The following is a 21,391-nucleotide window of genomic DNA, read 5'->3' as shown; positions in this document are numbered from 1 at the left end:
GCAGCCTCTCCCACTGTAGTTGCTGCTGCTCCTGCTGCTGCTGCCTCTGTTGCCTCTCCTGCGGCTCCTGCCTGTTGACACGCTGCTTGGTCCGGTTGTGGTGGGTGATTCTGTTACGGTTTTCATGTGGTGAAGGAGAGTCGGACCAAACTGCAGCGTGTATATTGCGATCCATGTTTAATAAACAACGTAGACACGAAAAAACACAAACACTACAAAACAATAAACGTAACGAAAACCGAAACAGCCTATACTTTGTGTAAACTAACACAGATCAAGGACATCTGGACACTAAGGACAATCACCCACAACACAACCAAAGAATATGGCTGCCTAAATATGGTTCCCAATCAGAGACAACGATAAACACCTGACTCTGATTGAGAACCACTCCAGACAGCCATAGACTCTGCTAGATCACCCCACTAGCTACAATCCCACTATATACCAAAACCCCAAGACAAAACACACCACAATACAAAAACCCCATGCCACACCCTGGCCTGACCCAATACATAAAGATAAACACAAAATACTTTGACCAGGGCGTGACAAAATGTATATACTGTACTCGATACCATCTACTGCATCTTGACTATGCCGTTCTGTACCATCACTCATTCATATATATTTATGTACATATTCTTTATCCCTTTACACTAGTGTGTATAAGGTAGTAGTTTTGGAATTGTTAGGTTAGATTACTCGTTGGTTATTACTGCATTGTCGTAACTAGAAGCACAAGCATTTCGCTACACTCGCATTAACATCTGCTAACCATGTGTATGTGACAAATACATTTGATTTGATTTGATGTTGTGAGTGCAGATGATTCCCACACATCAGTAGCAGCGAAGGATCCATCTCCTCTCCCTCACAAAGGCAGGCTTGGAGCTGTTTTATTTTGTCATCAGTAATGTTTTGGAGTAAAGGAGGTAACAGTGCCACAAGTGCTTAAATTAAACAAGATGCATTCCTGCTGTGAAAAATTGGTGAGCCACTCGCCCCTTCAGACACTGACAGCACTCTTCCCCCTCCGCACACACTTGCATCTGCCTGTGCCCGTGTGTACACACACAGACACACACACATTCACACACACATGCGTACACAGACACACACAACATTCTCCCTGACACCCACCTCTCCATCGCCCCTCCTGCCATTCCAAACTCAGCTCATGTTTATTCATCAGCCACTTAAAGGGCCTTGTTAAAACTACATCAGAGGCTCTTTTTATGGCCCTACTCCTTACCCAGGGGTCAGACAAGTTGGTGCTGAGGGGGACATGACCCTGGGGGAACAGAGTTGAGGTGGGAAGGGGGAGAGAGTTGAGGAGTAAAGGGAAAACAGAGTTGAGGTGGGAAGGGGAAGAGAGTTGAGGAGTAAAGGGAAAACAGAGTTGAGGAGGGAAGGGGAAGAGAGTTGAGGAGTAAAGGGAAAACAGAGTTGAGGTGGGAAGGGGAAGAGAGTTGAGGAGTAAAGGGAAAACAGAGTTGAGGTGGGAAGGGGAAGAGAGTTGAGGAGTAAAGGGAAAACAGAGTTGAGGAGGGAAGGGGAAGAGAGTTGAGGAGTAAAGGGAAAACAGAGTTGAGGAGTAAAGGGAAAACAGAGTTGAGGAGTAAAGGGAAAACAGAGTTGAGGAGGGAAGGGAAAACAGAGTTGAGGAGTAAAGGGAAAACAGAGTTGAGGAGTAAAGGGAAAACAGAGTTGAGGAGTAAAGGTAAAACAGAGTTGAGAAGGGAAGGGGAAGAGAGTTGAGGAGGGAAGGGGAAGAGAGTTGAGGAGTAAAGGGAAAACAGAGTTGAGGAGTAAAGGGAAAACAGAGTTGAGGAGTAAAGGGAAAACAGAGTTGAGGAGTAAAGGGAAAACAGAGTTGAGGAGGGAAGGGGAAGAGAGTTGAGGAGGGAAGGGGAAGAGAGTTGAGGAGTAAAGGGAAAACAGAGTTGAGGAGTAAAGGGAAAACAGAGTTGAGGAGTAAAGGGAAAACAGAGTTGAGGAGTAAAGGGAAAACAGAGTTGAGGAGGGAAGGGGAAGAGAGTTGAGGAGGGAAAGGGAACAGAGTTTAAGAGGGAAGGGAAAACAGAGTTGAGGAGGGAAGGGGAAGAGAGTTGAGGAGTAAAGGGAAAACAGAGTTGAGGTGGGAAGGGGAAGAGAGTTGAGGAGGGAAAGGGAACAGAGTTTAAGAGGGAAGGGAAAACAGAGTTGAGGAGGGAAGGGGAAGAGAGTTGAGGAGTAAAGGGAAAACAGAGTTGAGGTGGGAAGGGGAAGAGAGTTGAGGAGTAAAGGGAAAACAGAGTTGAGGTGGGAAGGGGAAGAGAGTTGAGGAGTAAAGGGAAAACAGAGTTGAGGAGGGAAGGGGAAGAGAGTTGAGGAGTAAAGGGAAAACAGAGTTGAGGAGTAAAGGGAAAACAGAGTTGAGGAGTAAAGGGAAAACAGAGTTGAGGAGGGAAGGGAAAACAGAGTTGAGGAGTAAAGGGAAAACAGAGTTGAGGAGTAAAGGGAAAACAGCGTTGAGGAGTAAAGGTAAAACAGAGTTGAGAAGGGAAGGGGAAGAGAGTTGAGGAGGGAAGGGGAAGAGAGTTGAGGAGTAAAGGGAAAACAGAGTTGAGGAGTAAAGGGAAAACAGAGTTGAGGAGTAAAGGGAAAACAGAGTTGAGGAGTAAAGGGAAAACAGAGTTGAGGAGGGAAGGGGAAGAGAGTTGAGGAGGGAAGGGGAAGAGAGTTGAGGAGTAAAGGGAAAACAGAGTTGAGGAGTAAAGGGAAAACAGAGTTGAGGAGTAAAGGGAAAACAGAGTTGAGGAGTAAAGGGAAAACAGAGTTGAGGAGGGAAGGGGAAGAGAGTTGAGGAGGGAAAGGGAACAGAGTTTAAGAGGGAAGGGAAAACAGAGTTGAGGAGGGAAGGGAAAACAGAGTTGAGGAGTAGAGAGGAGCAAGGGGAAGGAGACCCAACTATACTATCATTTGGACAGAGACACTGACCTAAGTGATGGATAATACTGAAGTGGGGAGGTGGTGGGGAAAATGAAGAGGAGTAGAATGTGAAAGAGAGTTAGAGAGAGAGAGAGCAAAAGAGAGACAGAAAGAAAGTATTCGAAAGACAGAAAACGAGAGAGAAGGTAAGAACAGCTTGAAAGAGAGAGCAGGAAGAGACAGAGAAAAATAGTGAGGCTTCTCTTCTTCAGAGCTGATGACTGACCTGCTTTCTAGGGTCAATCAAGACTGTGGATTGACAGGTGTGCAGAGTGAAATACAAGGGTCAACTCAGGTACCGCTTGCTGTGCAGAAGCAGAGAGAACAGTCTATGGCTTGGGGAGCTGAACACTTTAACGATTTTCCAGTACTTCCTTTCCTGGGCCTTCCTTGCGTTGTAGATATGTGTTTAGAAAGTTGTTGTGAAATGTAATCTAATGTTTTTAATTGTATATAACTGCCTTAATTTTGCTGGACCCCAGGAAGAGTAGCTGCTGCCTTGGCCCCTCCTGCCATTCCAAACTCAGCTCATGTTTATTCATCAGCCACTTAAAGGACCTTGTTTAAACTAAATCAGAGGCCCTTTTTATGGTCCTACTCCTTACCCCAGGGGTCAGACAAGTTGGTGCTGTGGGGGACATGACCCTGGGGCCACAGAGTTGTGGCGGGAAGAGGGCACAGAGTTGAGGAGTGAAGGGAAAACAGAGTTGAGGAGGGAAGGGGAAGAGAGTTGAGGAGTAAAGGGAAAACAGAGTTGAGGAGGGAAGGGGTCCTACATGTCAGGAATCTCGGCCCCAGTGATGTACTTGGCTGTCCGGACCACCCACTGTAGCGCCATGCGATCGAGGGCGGTGCTATTGTCATACCAAGCAGTGATGTCAAGATGCTCTCAATGGTACAGCTGTAATACTTTTGGAGGATTTGAGGTCCCATGCCAAACCTTTTCAACCTCCTTAGGGGGAAGAGGCACTGTCGTGCCTTCTTCACGACTGTGCGCATGTGTATGGATAATTTTATGTCCATAGTGATTTGGACATAGAGGAACTTGAAGCTCTCGACCCGCTCCAATGCAGTCCTGTCGATGTGGATGGGAGGCGTGCTCCCATCCACAGCGAGTATAGGAGGTGACTAAGCACACACCCCTGTGGGGGCCCTGTATTGAGGGTCAGCGTGGCAGAGGTGATGTTGCCTACCCTCACCACCTGGGGTCAACCCATCAGGAGATCCAGGATCCATTTGCAGAGGGAGGTGTTCAGTCCTAGGGTCTTAAGCTTGGTGACGAGCTTGGAGCGGATAATGGTGTTGAATGCTGAGCTATAGTCAATGAACAGTATGCTCACATAGGTGGGTGTGGGCAGTGTGTAATTGAGATTGAATTGTCTATGGATCTGTTTGGACGGTATGCAAATTGGAGTTGTGGAGTTGATTAGTGCCATAACCAGCCTCTCAAAGCAGTTCATTATTACGGATGTGAGTGCTACAGGGTGGTAGTCATTGAGGTATGAAGCCTAAGAGAATGATGGTGATCATCTTAAAACGTGGGGATTACAGACTGGGGCAAGGACAGGTTGAAAATTACTGTGAATATGCCATTCAGCTGTTCTGTGCAAGCTCTGAGAACACACCCTGGAATACCGTTGGGCCCCTCGGCCTTGCGGGTGTTGACCTGTTTGAAGACCTTACTTACCCAGGCCCTCACACCAGTCCCTCACGCCCCGGCATGATGTTGTTATTGTCAAGGTGTGCATAAAATGCATTGAGTTCATCTGGTAGAGAGGCATTGTTAGGCAGATCATGGCTGGGTCTTCCTTTGTAATCTGTAATGGACTGTAGCCCCTGCCAAACGCGGCTGGCGTTAGAGCCTGTGTAATATGATTCCACCTTATTTCTATATTGTCCTTTTGCATGTTTGATGACTCTGCAGCGGTCATAGTGGGACTTCATGTACTTATTCCTGTCCTCAGCCGTAGCCTCAGGGTTGTCTGTGGTAGCCATGTGTGTGGTAGCCCTGTCCTTTAGTTTGGCCCCAACCTCAGTGTTAATCCAGGGCTTTTTATTTGGAAAGCAGCAAACCTTTACTGTGGGGACAACATCGCCGATGCATTTCCTAATGAAGCCAGTGACGTAGGTGGATAGCCCGTCGATGTTCGGCGGAGTCTCGAAAGACATTCCAATCAGTGCTAGCAAAGCAGTCCTGTAGCATAATCTCTGATTCGAGTGACCATTTCTCAAATGGCGCGAGTCACAGGTACTTCCTGTTTGAGCTTCTGCTCGTAAACAGAAAGCAGCAGTACGGAGTCATGATCTGATTTGCCAAATGGTGGACACGGGAGGGCCTTGTATGCTTGCTTGTGGTTAGAATAACAGTGGTCTAGGATTTCCTCGCCCCTAGTGGCAAAGGAGACATGTTATATATAATATAATAATATAATAATATAATAATATGTTGATGGAAGTTAGGCAACACGTGTCTTAATGATGTGGAATTAAAATCGCCGGCACCCAGAAGAGCAGCCTCCAGATGTCATTTTTCCTGCTTGTTTATAGCCCCATACAGTTTGTTAATTGCCAGCTTGTTATTTTTCTTGTCCTGAGGTGCAATGTATACAACAGTCATGATAACAGCTGAAAACTCCCTCAGGCGACAGAAGAGTCGAGAATCCATCGAGTTGTCCAAGATGCATGTTTCAGAAAAGGAGATAATATTTCAGTTTGGTGAGTCCTGTTGGTACCAAATCCGCAACCGGATATCATCCATCTTATTGCCAATTGACCAGTAGAACGGAGGGGAAAAGTTATTGTCAGCTTAAAAAAGTTATAGCTGATACATTTTGTGAAATTAAAGTAAAAAGAATCTACAAAAGAATCACACAATAGCTAAATTGGGTGACGCTTATGAATGATACATATCTGCATCTCATCTATTAAAATGTTGTTACAAAGTTATAGTCTGTTAGTAGTTTGCTGTACTTGGAAAAATAACTGTGACATAGAGTAGACCGCTTACAAGTAAGCCCATTAAACCTTATGAGCATGAATCACCATTCATTGAGTGATTATTTTTTATTGGGGATAAGAAGGTATTCATGTTTTTATTAGGGAGAAAGATCTAGACAATGAACACCTCCCGCCACAGTTGGTGACAACCTCTCGATCAGCTGATAAACAAGTTCCATCTTTATCAATCAGACTCTTAATCCAATTTTATATATTGATGTATTCAAATGTCAACTCCAGAAAGTTAACTTTATGAGTTGCACGTCTCAGACCCTCATAGTGTACAGAGGTATTCAGGGCATTATGGTCAGTCTCTCATAAAGACACTTGTAAAAACATCCAGAAGTCCATAAAAGTGTTCATAAAGTCCTCTCTTCGCATTATCCCCAGCCTCTCCATAGTTTTCTCAAAACAAGCTTCAGCCTACTGTCTGACCAAACATATCTTATTAGGAGATGTGGAATGTGATGGATACATACGACTTCTATCCATGCCACACACATCCAACAGTAGAGCATAGGAACTGTAATCCTTCCACCCCCCACCCTTTTCTGCTCTGTCACAGCCCACTGACCACCACCACTGCCCAACCCTGGCCCGCCCCAGGCCGCTAACTGGCCCCAGAAGTTGGTTAAGTGTCCCTATCGGACCACAGTGGAGAGGAACAGCAGATTAGCCATGATCCTATCCATCTTATCCACTAGCAGTCGGCCCCTTCATACGCTCTGTTACACCAGTGTTTAAAAGGAGGAGGTTTGTCCATTCAGGCCCTGGCATATGAATCCCAGACGCAGCGCACAAGAACAGACTCTTTCAGCCACAGAAAATAGGCCTTTTTGGCACCTTTTATTCTGGTTGCTAAGGACCCCAGGGTTCAATGGCAAGCCCCCATTGTGAAAGAACAATGGCCCGCGGTCGCCCGACGACGGTTGCCAGAGGAGGCATAATGTATGGGGAGGGACAGCGGGTGTTGTGGCCAGACGAAACGTCTCTCTTAAGACCGGCAGGATCTGGTGATTGACAGGTGGCTATATGCTCCAGTGCTGATCGCCCGGGAGGTCTGTCCTTCCTGGGGCCTGTGTGTGTGTGTTTGTGTGTGTGTGTGTGTGTGTGTGTGTGTGTGTGTGTGTGTGTGTGTGTGTGTGTGTGTGTGTGTGTGTGTGTGTGTGTGTGTGTGTGTGTGTGTGTGTGCGTGTGCGTGTGCGTGTGCGTGTGCGTGTGCGTGTGCGTGTGTGTGTGTGTGTGTGTGTGTGTGTGTGTGTGTGTGTGTGTGTGTGTGTGTGTGTGTGTGTGCACTACCAATAGAATAGCATTGGTGAAACCCTGAGAGTTCTGTTTCTAAGTCAATAGGATGGGGTCTCTCAAGTTTCAACTACTAGCACATATTCTGGTCCATAACCTGCCCAGTTCACTATGGCCTTAAGGGGGAACAATGCTCCATCAGTCAATCAAGTGCCACCTAAACTCCCAGTGAGTCCACTACATGTCTGCTGACTGTCTGGGCCCCACCAGAACATCCATCAGAGCTCTTTGTTCCCCCTAGTCAAGACTAGGTTCCCAGGGCCCTCAGACTGCTTTGTAAAATGCAAAGTGAATCAATGTGGTGTTAATGTACATTCCAATGTCTAAATAGACAGTGCAGATATACAGTGTGGGATTCTGATTTCATGTGTTTATTTGCCTATAAGGATATAATGTGTTTATGCAGTTAATATATGTGTTTGTGTACGCTAGTACCGCTTTGTCTTTGTCTGTGTACCCTCTTTACACATCCCTGTCTGGGAACCAGCACCCCACAGTACCCAGACAGTCCCCCAGCAGTCCCCCTGTTCATTTGGGCCCAGGGGGTAAGGGAAACCAACAGAGGGGTGGAGTGGGGTTGGGTGAGGAGCTCTCAACCAGACATCTGGAACAGTCTGGACCCTTCTCTCCCAGACAGGGACCCCTAGCACCCCCAAATGTGCTCAATATGCTCTCATCCTTCTTTCCCATTGACCTTGACCCCCCTGTCACAGTGGCCCTCCAGACAGACTGGAGTCAAAGGTTAGCCTGGTAGCCACACATCAGACATGGTTGACGGCCCATGCCTGCATTGATGTGCATGGGAAATAATAGTAATCAGATTGAGAGTCAGCCTGTTGGAATGTGGCTAGTGCATTCCTATAGACATGAACCCAAATACGTCAAATAATTGCAGCAATAAAGCACATGAACAATCCATATCATATGGCCAATGGATTTATATTTTAAAAGCATTAGTTTATGTTTAAGCATATGACAGGACATATTGCTTTATAATTGCTAATTGTTAATGTTGTTGTTAAAGATCGACTGCCTCTAAAAAGCAACTTCTTGTTTATAAAATGGCCTATGTGGGATCGAGTCAAAATTGACTACAAAGTGTGAATAGGATCATTTTGGTCATAGGCAGTCTCGTCCAAAACTGAGATTTGCAAGAGGTTAGGAAAAGATTGTATGCCACGGAATGAAGGGTACCGTAACAGTTTTCCATGGGTTGGGTTCATTTAAATTCTGCCTACATATCCACAGCACCCAAGTAATCATCAATTTGGAGCACAGGTGCACACCACCCGATCATAATGTCCATGGTCAATTCAATATCCCTATGGGGCTAGTTAGGGACCATCAGTAAGTTGCACTATGTACAAGTAACAATATTTCAAAAGGTAACTAGCTCCAAATTTCAATTACTTAAAAACCTCAAAACATAAACTATACATTGTATAAATTCATATACAAATATTGAAAGCATGAAATGAGACAACTGAAAGATGTGCAACATTAAACTATTGTACCATTTACATTATTTGATTTATTGACGGTCCCTAACTATCCCCAGAGATAGGCTGTCCAAAGTCAAACCAATTATTCTAAGATTGAACACCAGCTGAAACGGCTGAAACGAATTGGCTAAATAATTTGGCTAACTCTTCCCACCTGCAAACACACACAATAGACACCCACATCAAACCACATCCCTAAACAGACTCACGTTTGAAATGAGTCATGGCCGCTAGCATTGTTTTTTGATCCAAATCTAAAATTAATAAGGAAGTGTAGTCGCCCTTCAGTAAAACCGTATAGAATCACCTTGATCCCCTCTGTCAAAGACGCTTGGACCTTCTTTTTGGATTTTTCAGTGGTATCGTTAACAAACAGGCCTCCATAATGAAAATGAGAATTAAAAACAGGTTCAGCCCCTGGTTCGACTGTGATCTTGCAGAGTTACTCCACCTCAAGAATTGGATTTGGCGAAAGGCTCGGCACACGCATACTAAGGCTGACTGACTCTCGTTCAGGCAAATGAGAAATAAGTGCACTCAGGCTATCCAGAAGACCAAAGTTAGTTACTTTAAGGAGCAGTTCTCTCTCTGTGGGTCTAACCCCAAGAAGTTCTGGAAAACGGTTAAAGACCTGGAGAATAAACCCTCCTCCACACAGCTGCCTATGTCCCTTAAAGTTGATGATGTAGTTGTTACTGACAAGAAGCACATGGCTGAGCTCTTTAATCACCACTTCATTAAGTCAGGATTCCTATTTGAATCAGCCATGCCTCCTTGCCCGTCCAACATTTCCTCATCTCCCACCCCTTCTAATGTGACTATCCCCAATGCTTCCCCCCCGCCTCGCTACAAAGTTTCTCCCTGCAGGCAGTCACTGAGTCAGATGGGCTAGAGGAGCTCCTGAAACTTGACCCCCAAAAAACATCTGGGTCACCGCCAAGGCTATCTCCGACCTTTTTAACCTGTCTCTCCTTTCTGGGGAGGTTCCCATTGCTTGGAAGGCAGCCACAGTTAGTCCTTTATTTAAAGGGGAGATCAAGCTGATCCTAACTGTTATAGGCCTATTTCTATTTTGCCCTGCATCAAAAGTGTTGGCAAACTTGTTAATAATGAACTGACTGGCTTTCTTGATGTCTGTAGTATTGTCTCTGGTATGCAATCTGGTTTACGCTCAGGTTATGGATGTGTCACTGCAACCTTAAAGGTCCCCAATGATGTCACCATTGCGCTTGATTCTAAGTAATGTTGTGCTGCTATTTTTATTAACTTGCCCATAACTTTTGATATGGTAGACCATTTCATTCTTGTAGGCCGGCTAAGGAATATTGGTGTCTCTAAGGGGTCTTTGGCCTGGTTTTCTAACTACCTCCCTCAAAGAGTGCAGTGTATAAAGTCAGAAAATCCACTGTTTCAGCCATTGCCTATCACCAAGGGAATACCGCAAGGCTCAATCCTAGGCCCCACGCTCTTCTCAATTTACATCAACAACATAGGTCAGGCAGTAGAAGCTCTCTCATCCATTTATATGCAGATGATACAGTCTTACACTCAGCTGGCCCCTCCCCAGATTTTGTGTTAAATGCTCTACAACAAAGCTTTCTTAGTGTCCAACAAGCTTTCTCTACCCTTAACCTCGTTCTGAACACCTCCAAAACAAAGGTAATGTGGTTTGGTAAGAAGAATGTCCCTCTTCCCACCAGTGTGATTACTACCTCTGAGGGTTTAGAGCTTGAGGTAATCACCTCAAAAAAGTACTTGGGAGTATGGCTAGACGGTGCACTGTCCTTCACTCAGCACATATCAAAGCTCCAGACTAAAGTTAAATCTAGACTTGGTTTTCTCTATCGTAATCGCTCCTCTTTCACCTCAACTGCCAAACTAACCCTGATTCAGATTACCATATTACCCATGCTAGATTATGGAGACATAATCTATACATCAGCAGGTAAGTGTGCTCTCGAGTGGCTAGATGTTCTTTACCATTCAGCCATCAGATTTGCCACCAATGCTCCTTATAGGACACATCACTGCACTCTATACTCCTCTGTAAACTGGTCATCTCTGTATACACGTCACAAGACACACTGGTTGATGTTTATTTATAAAACCCTCTTAGGCCTCACTCCCCCCTATCTGAGATATCTACCGCAGCCCTCATCCTCCACATACAACACCCGTTCTGCCAGTCACATTCTGTTAAAGGTCCCCAAAGCACGTACATCCTTGGGTCACTCCTCTTTTCAGTTCACTGCAGCTAGTGACTGGAAAGACCTGCAACCAACACTCAAACTGGACAGTTTTATTTCAATCTTTTCATTCAAAGACTCAATCATGGACACTCTTACTGACAGTTGTGGCTGCTTTGCGTGATGTATTGTTGTCTCTACCTTCTTGCCCTTTGTGCTGTTGTGTGTGTCCAATAATGTTTGTACCATGTTTTGTGCTGCTACCATTTTGTGTTGCTACCATGTTGTTGTCATGTTGTGTTGCTACCATTCTGTGTTGTCATGTGTTGCTGCCTTGCTATGTTGTTGTCTTTAGGTCTCTCTTTATGCAATGTTGTGTTGTCTCTCTTGTCATGATGTGTGTTTTGTCCTATATTTATGTTTTTCAAATGTATTTTTTTAATCCCAGCCCCTGTCCCTGCAGGTCTTTTGCCGTTTGGTAGGCCATCATTGTAAATAAGAATTTGTTCTTAACTGACTTACCTAGTTAAATAAAGGTAAAAAAAATAAATAAAGTGACCACAGACCTGTAAAATATGATAGACAATTTTCTATTCAATTTCATTATTGGATTTGCTATTAAATATACATAGTTTCAGCCACTGTTCTTAGTAACGTTGTTCTGTTTCTGTATCCATAACTCATAGCTCAAATACACTCTACCTTTTACCTTTGGTGACTCCCCCTGGTTTCAACCAATACTTATTTCACTCTCATCCCTGCCTCTTTGTTGTAACTGATCTTTAACAGAGAGGATGGGCTTCATCCTCACTGCACTGATCACCTGGTCAGTCCATGTATCATGTAGCTCAGATGGCTCCCCCTCTCTCTGACTGTCAGCATCCTTTCTTTCTCTCTCCTCCTCTCCATCTCTCTCTCTCTCTCTCTCTCTCTCTCTCTCTCTCTCTCTCTCTCTCTCTCTCTCTCTCTCTCTCTCTCTCTCTCTGTGTGTCTCTGTTTTCCTTCTCTTTCTCCTTGTTTGTCTCTGGAAGATAAATCCTGCCATTAAGAGCTAAGATAACATTAGGAGATATGCCACCGATCCAAACACATTTCAAGCCATGGGCAAACACAGACAACATGAATCTACCACTTATTCACTGGCTAATAAATGAGTAGCTCTAATGAATCCTGAGAGCTCTTTTCAGGTGTGCAGCGCTACAGAACGTTCAGATAGAAATGTACTGTGTAGAACAAACCTGGTTGTCTACCATGTTGAATAGGAGGCACATTTCTACATGCAATGTTTGGAATGTTTCACCTTTCTGAAAACACCCATAATGAGTTACTCAAATTGGTTGGATTGTTTTCTAGAGTGGTGGATGGAATTGGACTTTTCTCATTCAACCTCCTAGCCTACAAGCAGTAATGGGCTATTTGTTTGTCTCTTGCTGTAAGAAGGAGGGAGGCTGAGTGTATTCAGCATTCCTCTCCTCCACCATTGGACATCAACATTAGACCCATGCTGACTCCAAAGGTTCCCACAGTTGTGTTAAGTTGGCTGGATGTCCTTTGTGTGGTGGACCATTCTTGATACAGACAGGAAACTGTTGAGAGTGAAAAATCCAACAGTGTTGCAGTTCTTGACACAAACCGGTGCACCTGGCACGTTTGGGCATATTTAAGGCAGTTTTGCGCCATAAGAAATTGCTTTGCAAACAAGTATGAATGCGAAGATTAAAAACATATATATATATATATTTATAGACTATTATAAATAGTAATTTACAATATACTGGAAGAAAATTAACGAAAATGTGTGCCAAAATCTCTATTTCCCTCTCTCCCTCTTGTTTTCGTTTAATAGCATTTACGTTTCACACATTATGTAGGCATAGGTTATGTTGCCTTCATCAGAAGGAAAGGCCTGAACAATAGCCAGAACAAAACAGTCTGAGAAATAATTGCACTAATAAACGTCAATTATTTGACTGTGAAATATTTGTATCCCACTTTCGACTAAAATGTTTTCTTTCTCAATGGAATAAGAGAGCATCAGAACATTCACTTTACTTGCAGAAAGGCTTTTCAAGACGTTTCGTTGACATATTCCAAGTTTGATAACAATTAGCCCTACCATTAGTTGCTAATATGAGGATTCAATCAAGAAATGGAAAGGGAATCAACTTTTTTTGATTTGCCATTGTGTTGTAGCAAATGTTACTGTACGAAAATCAATTCGAACAATATACTGTAATTTCGTAAGAAATGCGAGAATGTAATATACAACATTTATATTCCAAATATAGCAAAACGTTTGAGGACAAGGAGCTATTCATATTATAGGCCTACATGTTTAGTACCAATTTTATAGGTCTAAGGTAAGGTATGAAATAATATGATTTATTAAGACAATGATGTTGAATAAATTATATTCACATCTTGTTTTGAGCCCTACTTAAGCTCTGGGAAGAGAGCCAGACATCGCTCGCCTCCAATAGAGCTACATTACCCAGCTGATAAATGTTCCAGTTTATAGGTATTACTAACAGGGCGGCAATTATTCTGAGAGTGAGGCTTACGTTGTATCATATAGCAAGTGCCACGGACATAAGAGCATTTGCCCGATCTAATGCATTGAGAGAGTGATGTCTGACATTCTTACTAATTGATTGTGACCTTACATTAATTGCATCTATTATTAAACGCAAGTTATTCGACGATGTCATAACAATACATCGATGAAAACGCATACGACCTAAATAAAACGGCTATTATTGAATATTAAAAGACACAAACTGGAACCATATCATGAGCATAAATACAGATTAAATAAGCCTTCGCTGTTTGTGTCCGGTCCTGAATTGCAAGCCAGTTACAGATTAATTGGAAGTAGTTTATGTGGTTACTTTCAGCACTTCGAATCCATACCATAAATTAGCCTATCTGACATATGTAGTGGTATTGCTAATTAATCTTCCCTTTCTCCCAATAGGCATTGGCTACAAATAAGGTTTTGCTGGTTAAGTGGCCTAATGTTTTGTGTCAATGTTTCATTCAAACCAATTGCAAACAATGAGATGTCCTGAATTAAAGGTACAAGGCACAAATAGTCAAGGAAGCTTAAATTAAGTCAATTTTCTCAAAAGGTGTAATTAAATAGGCCAAGATGCACATTCTCTGTTATGTAGGGCTTTTTTTAGCTATATTCCTGACATTCATGTGAGACTGGATTTTACAGCCTGAAATGTTTCTTCTCCGTGTCAGTCTTTCAAGCCAGCCCTCAATGACTGCATCTGAGACTCCATTGCTGAGAAGATTGAACATTTCACTGAAGCTCTGTCACTATCTCTTTGATACAAATATTATCCTCTCAGACCAGCTTTCTGCATCATGTTTTATGCCCATTGCATTATCATTATTATAATTCACACCTTTGAATTAGCTGTTCCAGTTCAGTGACACCTTGGAATTGAATGTGAAATTAGTGATTATGATCAGAGTGACACTATTCTAATTAGGATTAGCTACAAAAAGCTTAGTGATTATGTGGAGGCCCAGGTTCTTTAGGAAGAGAAAGGGGCCCCCGTTGTCTCATACCAGCTCCTCAGACTCCTCCAACATCCAAGTCCAGATGCCCATAAACTGGATGAGGGTGGGGTAACCTATAGTTTGGAATTGAGGTTGATGTATGCCTTAAACAAACTGCTGTACCCCCAGTCTGAAGAAGTGAGTGGTGAGGATGTGTAGAAGGGATACAGCAGTTTGTAGGATACATTACACCAGCCTGATTAGGAGTTTAGGCATGGCGCAGATCTGACGGCAGCTCTCGAGTGATACTATTTACATCCCGAGAGAGAGGTCAATGGGTCAGAGAAGTTCACAGGACCCATGCCTATTCTCATGCTAACGGCTGATACACTCACTGTATAGAAACATAAACAAATCCTATTCTCTACTGTGAAACTTACTTCCAGCCCCCACAGACTACTGAATTGGAAAATAAACACTATCTTCCGATTGTTTCTTTCATTTAGTACTTGCCATATAAAAATGTTAAAACTATTCCCTTTTCACAAGACAACATGATTTTAACATTGTGCAATCATCAATTATCAATCAGAAAATAAACAAAATTGTAGTTACTACAGTATTATACAGATTACCACATATTACGCTTGAAATATGCCTGAAAAACTGTGTGGTAAATATCCCAGTAAACACACTCTGTAAAATGTCTCATTATTGCTCCCTCCAGTAGTCTCCTGATTGTGGTAAATAGGCTGTAATCACTAGTTAGTTTAGTTAGTTCATCACCATGTAGTGTTTGGTAAAGCCTGGTCATCAAGGACTTCCCCAAGCCTCTGTCTGTCTCTCTCAGCCAAACGGTCACTGGGGAATGGCAAGAAATAGCCACTTAATTACTGGCCCTTGATCGCTGGCTGTGACCCCTGACCTTGATATCTAGCTGGCACTGTTTGTTGTCCTCTGGGGGACTGTCCAGAGGTTGACCTCCTGACCCCAACATCTAGCCGACACAAGGACATTATACCAACAGGTCCATGTGCCTCGGACCCACTTTGTCTCACTTTGTCTCATCAAAGAGTATGCTTTCATCACCTCAAGCTGCTAATTTAACTGACTCAATACTAACAAAGGAGGTGGAGAGTAGGCATACTTTTCAATAAATAAATATGAAGTTAAATTATAATATAATAATATAGTATACATATATAAATTATTCTGTGTTTTCCTTTGTTGTCCAGTCAAATGAGACAAATTACTTCCACTTGTGATCATAAACTACAATATAGACCATTATGTTCATGATGAAGAGAGCTTGCTGCCTTATATTTCAGGAAATATTTTTATACATGTGAAATACATGTGAAATGTCACAGTAAATGCACAATTTGTAAGATTACTTGTGCAGTTGTGTAAATTATGTCTTTGGGAGATGAAAGAAAATATCATGATTTATCAATTTAAGAAAATATGTTAGAAAAAAAAATCTAAATGAATAATCAACAGTTCTGCAATTGTATTACATTTCAATGTATTTCAATAATTTCACTCCAAGAAAACATCAATATTTGCACAGTTTTTCAACATAATTTAAGCAATATCCTAGACAACTTTGTAAGTGTTATCAACAATACCAATGATAAGCATTAATTTACTACATTTTGTCTGTCACCAACAAACATGTTTTGACTATAACAACACAAAGAAATAATCCCCTCTTGACCTTACTCCTGTCCACATGTTGTTGAATTTGGACTGATTGAGGTCAAGGGTGAGATATTGGAGGGTCCATCAAATCAGACTTACACTGTATAATCCAAATCCAGATTTGTTGTAAAAAATGGTGTCACTAATCAAGTCTGTTAAATCAAGAATTAGGAGCAGCCTCTTGTCAGAGTAAACAACTCCATCAAAACACGATTCTAACTTCAGATTTACCCTATTTCAGAAATTATAACGTTAATTATGAGAATATTCGATTACCTTAGATTTAGCCTACTAATTGACATTTTATCACGTGTCTGAGGCATAGAAATTCACACAAAAAATACTGAATTCGTATTTTCTAGCACTTTTTCGTATGTTGTCTAGGCATACGTTTTAACACAGTACAAAATACCCTGCCACCCTGCAAATGCCAATTTTAATATCAGGGGAAATTTAGTAAGGCGGGTGCTTGGAATCCCCTCTTGACCTTACTCCTGTCCACATGTTGTTGAATTTGGACTGATTGAGGTCAAGGGTGAGATATTGGAGGGTCCATCAAATCAGACTTACACTGTATAATCCAAATCCAGATTTGTTGTAAAAAATGGTGTCACTAATCAAGTCTGTTAAATCAAGAATTAGGAGCAGCCTCTTGTCAGAGTAAACAACTCCATCAAAACACGATTCTAACTTCAGATTTACCCTATTTCAGAAATTATAACGTTAATTATGAGAATATTCGATTACCTTAGATTTAGCCTACTAATTGACATTTTATCACGTGTCTGAGGCATAGAAATTCACACAAAAAATACTGAATTCGTATTTTCTAGCACTTTTTCGTATGTTGTCTAGGCATACGTTTTAACACAGTACAAAATACCCTGCCACCCTGCAAATGCCAATTTTAATATCAGGGGAAATTTAGTAAGGCGGGTGCTTGGAAGGCCTACTGTTTCCCACACACCGGGAAATGGGGCGGATTCCGTGCACGTCCTAACGTCTGGTCCTCACGTCACTGCCATTCAGTAGCCTAATGGCAGCTGGCGGTGGGGTCACCCGGAGACTCTTTCTCACATATTTGCGTGTGAATCTGTCAAAATACCAGACAACCTGATTGATAAGAACAACTTCCAGAACGCACCGTCTGTCTTGTCCACAATTGTTTTTTTTTACTCCCGCCTGCATAAATTAGTGTGTTATAAGCCCAAATGCAAAGGAAAAGAGCTGAAGCTTAACCCATTGTATTTCCAATGTACCAATGTACTTAAACAAGACGGCTAAATTATAGGTTGCTTGCTTAGTTGACACTTGCCAGCTTCAAAGTTTTTTCTGCAGCATGGTAGATTACAATTGTTTTCATCACCATACTCCTGTGCGACTTTTCTAATTCCAGTTTGGGGCAGGTGTCCTTAGTCCTACTCCCCACCCAATGTGTTATTTTGGTTCCCTACATTTGCCTTCACTTAAAATATTGATAAACATGAAGCAAGACACAAGATGGCCACCTCGCTTCGCGTTCCTAGGAAACTATGCAGTTTTTTGTTTTTTTACGTGTTATTTCTTACATTAGTACCCCAGGTCATCTTAGGTTTCATTACATACAGTCGAGAATAACTACTGAATATAAGATCAGCATCAACTCACCATCAGTACGACCAAGAATATGTTTTCCGCGACGCGGATCCTGTGTTCTGCCTTACAAACAGGTCAACGGAATTGATTTCATGCAGCGACCCCCCAAAAAAACGACTTCGTAAAAGAGGGAAACGTAGCGGTCTTCTGGTCAGACTCAGGACACGGGCACATCGCGCACCACTCCCTAGCATTCTTCTTGCCAATGTCCAGTCTCTTGACAACAAGGTTGATGAAATCCGAGCAAGGGTAGCATTCCAGAGGGACATCAGAGACTGTAATGTCCTCTGCTTCACGGAAACATGGCTCACTGGGAAGACGCTATCCGGGGCGGTGCAGCCAACGGGTTTCTCCACGCATCGCGCCGACAGAAACAAACATCTTTCTGGTAAGACGAGAGGCGGGGGCGTATGCCTCATGACTAACGAGACATGGTGTGATGAAAGAAACATACAGAAACTCAAATCATTCTGTTCACCTGATTTAGAATTCCTCACAATCAAATGTAGACCGCATTATCTACCAAGAGAATTCTCTTCGATTATAATCACAGCCGTATATATCCCCCCCAAGCAGACACATCGATGGCTCTGAACGAACTTTATTTAACTCTTTGCAAACTGGAAACCATTTATCCGGAGGCTGCATTCATTGTAGCTGGGGATTTTAACAAAGCTAATCTGAAAACAAGACTCCCTAAATTTTATCAGCATATTGATTGCGCAACCAGGGGTGGTAAAACCTTGGATCATTGTTACTCTAACTTCCGCGTGCATATAAGGCCCTGCCCCGCCCCCCTTTCGGAAAAGCTGACCACGACTCCATTTTGTTGATCCCTGACTACAGACAGAAACTTTAAACAAGAGGCTCCCACGCTGAGGTCTGTCCAACGCTGGTCCGACCAAGCTGACTCCACACTCCAAGACTGCTTCCATCACGTGGACTGGGACATGTTTCGTATTGCGTCAGATAAAAATATTGACGAATACGCTGATTCGGTGTGCGAGTTCATTAGAAGTGCGTTGAAGATGTCGTTCCCATAGCAACGATAAAAACATTCCCTAACCAGAAACCGTGGATTGATGGCAGCATTCGCGTGAAACTGAAAGCGCGAACCACTGCTTTTAATCAAGGCAAGGTGTCTGGTAACATGACCGAATATAAACAATGCAGCTATTCCCTCCGCAAGGCTATTAAACAAGCTAAGCGTCAGTACAGAGACAAAGTAGAATCTCAATTCAACGGCTCAGACACAAGAGGCATGTGGCAGGGTCTACAGTCAATCACGGACTACAAGAAGAAACCCAGCCCAGTCACGGACCAGGATGTCTTGCTCCCAGGCAGACTAAATAACTTTTTTGCCCGCTTTGAGGACAATACAGTGCCACTGACACGGCCTGCAACGAAAACATGCGGTCTCTCCTTCACTGCAGCCGAGGTGAGTAAGACATTTAAACGTGTTAACCCTCGCAAGGCTGCAGGCCCAGACGGCATCCCCAGCCGCGCCCTCAGAGCATGCGCAGACCAGCTGGCCGGTGTGTTTACGGACATATTCAATCAATCCCTATACCACTCTGCTGTCCCCACATGCTTCAAGAGGGCCACCATTGTTCCTGTTCCCAAGAAAGCTAAGGTAACTGAGCTAAACGACTACCGCCTCGTAGCACTCACTTCCGTCATCATGAAGTGCTTTGAGAGACTAGTCAAGGACCATATCACCTCCACCCTACCTGACACCCTAGACCCACTCCAATTTGCTTAACGCCCAAATAGGTCCACAGACGACGCAATCTCAACCACACTGCACACTGCCCTAACCCACCTGGACAAGAGGAATACCTATGTGAGAATGCTGTTCATCGACTACAGCTCCGCATTCAACACCATAGTACCCTCCAAGCTCGTCATCAAGCTCGAGACCCTGGGTCTCGACCCCGCCCTGTGCAATTGGGTACTGAACTTCCTGACGGGCCGCCCCCAGGTGGTGAGGGTAGGCAACAACATCTCCTCCCCGCTGATCCTCAACACGATCCCCACAAGGGTGCGTTCTGAGCCCTCTCCTGTACTCCCTGTTCACCCACGACTGCGTGGCCACGCACGCCTCCAACTCAATCATCAAGTTTGCGGACGACACAACAGTGATAGGCTTGATTACCAACAACGACGAGACAGCCTACAGGGAGGAGGTGAGGGCCCTCGGAGTGTGGTGTCAGGAAAATAACCTCACACTCAACGTCAACAAAACTAAGGAGATGATTGTGGACTTCAGGAAACAGCAGAGGGAACACCCCCCTATCCACATCGATGGAACAGTAGTGGAGAGGGTAGCAAGTTTTAAGTTCCTCGGCATACACATCACAGACAAACTGAATTGGTCCACTCACACTGATAGCGTCATGAAGAAGGCGCAGCAGCGCCTCTTCAACCTCAGGAGGCTGAAGAAATTCGGCTTGTCATCAAAAGCACTCACAAACTTCTACAGATGCACAATCGAGAGCATCCTGGCGGGCTGTATCACCGCCTGGTACGGCAACTGCTCCGCCCTCAACCGTAAGGCTCTCCAGAGGGTAGTGAGGTCTGCACAACGCATCACCGGGGGCAAACTCATTCATATATCCTTATGTACATATTCTTTATCCCCTTACACTGTGTATAAGACAGTAGTTTTGGAATTGTTAGTTAGATTACTTGTTGGTTATCACTGCATTGTCGGAACTAGAAGCACTCGCATTAACATCTGCTAACCATGTGTATGTGACAAATAAAATTTGATTTGATTTGATTTGAAATTATCATTGTACAATGCAAATTGTATAATTCTATTGAAAATAATGCGAAATCAGTTGCATGTATGCACACGTACACGCATGCACACGTACATGTACATGCACACACACATACACATACAGCAATGTCATCCACATACAGTGCCTTCTGGAAAGTATTCAGACCCAATGACTTTTTACATATTTTGTTATGTTACAGCCTTATTTTAAAGTGGATTGGAAAAAAAATCCCCAGCATCTACACACAATACCCCAAAATAACACAGCAAAACACTGGTTTTAGAAGAAAAAAAATAAAGAAATACCTTATCTATATAAGTATTCAGACCATTTGCTATTAGACTCGAAATTGAGCTCAGATGCATCCTGTTTCCATTGATCATCCTTCAGATGTTTCTACAATTTGATTGGAGTCCACCTGTGGTAAATTCAATTGATTGGACATGATTTGGAAAGGCACACACCTGTCTACACAAGGTCCCACAGTTGACAGTGCATGTCAGAGCAAAAACCAAGCCATGAGGTTGAAGAAGTTTGGAACCACCAAGACTCCCAGACTTTCTAGAGATAGTCTCCTTGCCAAACTGAGTAATCGGGGGAGAAGGGCCTTGGTCAACCTGATGGTCACTCTGACAGAGCTATAGAGTTCCAGAAGGACAACCATCTCTGCAGCACTCCACCAATCAGGCCTTTATGGTAAAGTGGCCAGACCCGCTTGGAGTTTGCCAAAAGGCACCTAAAGGACTCTCAAACCATGAGAAACAAGATTCTCTGGTTTGATGAAACCAAGATTGAACTC

Source organism: Oncorhynchus gorbuscha, linkage group LG01, assembly GCF_021184085.1.
Source record: "Oncorhynchus gorbuscha isolate QuinsamMale2020 ecotype Even-year linkage group LG01, OgorEven_v1.0, whole genome shotgun sequence".
NCBI lineage: Eukaryota > Metazoa > Chordata > Actinopteri > Salmoniformes > Salmonidae > Oncorhynchus > Oncorhynchus gorbuscha.
Note: the sequence above shows the minus strand (reverse complement) of the source record.